The following is a 2,500-nucleotide window of genomic DNA, read 5'->3' on the forward strand; positions in this document are numbered from 1 at the left end:
CCTGCGCGCCGAGCCCGCATTTTACCGGGAAGCTAGTCGGGAGACTGAGCCACGCACGGTCAGATCGGGCACATGTCGCTGGCTGCGAGGGAGCGCGGATCCTAGCGTCACATAGAGGCTTCACCGACACTCACCTCCACAATAGTAGATACAGACCGTTTTAACCGCCGTATTTCTGCCCATACCTCTAGTGTTAAACCGAAAAATCGGGTACATAGTCTCGGGGAGGACCGGGGTGCCGCCCCATGAGGGGAGCCCGCACGGAGGGCGCCGGGGGTGCCGCGACCCGGGGGGCGGCGCGGGGGTGTCGGGGCGCATCTACGGGGCTCACTCGCGCGGGCGCCACACTTCCGGGGGGCGCCCCAGGTGGGGTGCCAACTTTGGCGCCCCCGACTAAGGGGCCGCCCCCACTGCGGTTACACGCTTTACGACCACCCACCCGCGTTCCCCACCCCAGGGGGCATGCGAATCACCCGCCAGGGGCGTTCTGGGACCGAGGGCGCCGCTCCGGCACAAGGGGGAGCCAAAACGCCCCGAGTTCCCCCGCGGCCACCTCGACACCTGGGCGGGCGGCGAGGGGTGTCCTGCGATCGGGGTGGGGAGCTCTACCAGAATCACCCGCCAAACTTCACCGGGGGCGTCTCCCGGCGCCCCTGCGCTCGGGTGACGAACAGCGCCCCGGGCTATCCCGGGCGCCCTATGGCGTCCACCTTCGATCGGAAGGGTGATCTCGACTCGGGCTGAGGCGGGCCACAACAATCCGCGGTCACATCGGAGCCGTCCAGGCTAACGAGGCCCCGGCTCACGGGTAACCCATGGGGCTGGACCGGGAGTCCGCCGTTAAAGAAGAAAGAAATGTAGTGCAAACCAGAACCAGTTTTTTTTATTTATTTTATAACTCGACTAATAATCGTCACAAAATTATAAACTTGGTACCTACGGATAGCCCTGGGCCCAACCTAATACAGGATGTCCATAACTATGCGCTAATTAAATAATTAATGGGTATTAAGGTCGGTCTTAGTAAATTGCTATATAAAGTCTAAGACCAGAACCAGTATTTTAAATTTATTTTATAACTCGGCTCCTAATTGTCACAAAATTTAAAAATTGGTACCTATGGATAGCCCTCGGCCCTACCTAATACACCGTGTCCATAACAATGTGGTAATTAAATATTTACTGGGCGTTAGGGTCGGTCTTAGTAAATTGCTATATAAAGTCTATATAAAATTTTACGAATTTAAAAAAAAAATTCCTACCGTCAAAAATAGCGACGCCTAGACCACCACACCTGTTCTGACGTTAAATCCTACTTGCACACACGTGTGGGAATAGATTAGATATCATCTAGAGATAGAATTCCTAATTATTTAATTAAAATAGAGACTCTAGATTTAATAGTTGTGTCATAGTTACATTAAGTCGAATTAGCGAAGCGGAGGCGGGAACTAGATTCTAGATCTAACACTTCGATTGCGATGAAAAAAAAATAGCTTTATTTTAAGGCCGACAAGGCAAATACGGTTTAATTAATATTAAAGAAATAAGTCCGAACACCTACCTTAAGCGAATCATCTACACAACACATGACTAGAAATAATACACGTCCACACGAAGAGCGATTGAAACGGTGACTGCAACGGTGAAAACTTGTACGACGGAAACATGGCGCCTAGGTTATGCCTACTTCCGGTCTGATGAAAATTTTTAATTCATTTTAAATTTTGCGCTCTATTTCGTCCGCGCTTGTCCACTTAAACTCTACAGAAAAGATAGTCTATATAAAAATAATTCCTAGAAGACAATTTTATGAGAGATCACCCACATTTATTTACCCTGCCTGTCTACCTTAGGGTTAGAGTTTGAATTTTTCTAGATTCAAGCCAAATATGCCGTGTCGATTAAACGACGACGTACATAACAGAGCGAAGACAATGAATGGTTCCTTAATTAACTATAATTACGGTCCTAATACAACTACAATTCACCATAGTACTAATATGTATGTGTATTGTTGTTTTGGGAGTTCTGTCATTACATTTTAAATTATAAAAAAAACGGGTTTACGATACACTTCATTACGCCGCCGATCGTGGTTTTAGATTTAAATTTGGTCGGATTCGGTTTATTATTAATTTATATAATACTTTATACATACTTTAATTCATTAAATACATTTATCTATGTATTTATTTCATTAGTTAAGTATTTGTTTAACTAAAAATTATCAATTTAAGGCATAACAATTACAGAAAACGATTGTATTTGAGATAAGTCTTATCGAACCATTTAGTAGCTGGGTCGGTTTATTATTAATTTATCTAATACTTTATACATACTTTCACTCATTAATTACATGTATATATGCATTCATTAAATCATTTAAGTATTTATTTCATCAAAAAGTATCGATTGAAGGCATAACACTGATAGAAAACGATTGTATTTGAGATAAGTCTTATCGAACCATTTAGTAGCTGGTTCGCGGGTCGGTTTT

This window comes from Physella acuta, unplaced genomic scaffold (genome assembly GCF_028476545.2).
Source record: "Physella acuta isolate Inbredline_101_S28 unplaced genomic scaffold, ASM2847654v3 ptg001032l, whole genome shotgun sequence".
Taxonomy (NCBI): Eukaryota; Metazoa; Mollusca; class Gastropoda; family Physidae; genus Physella; species Physella acuta.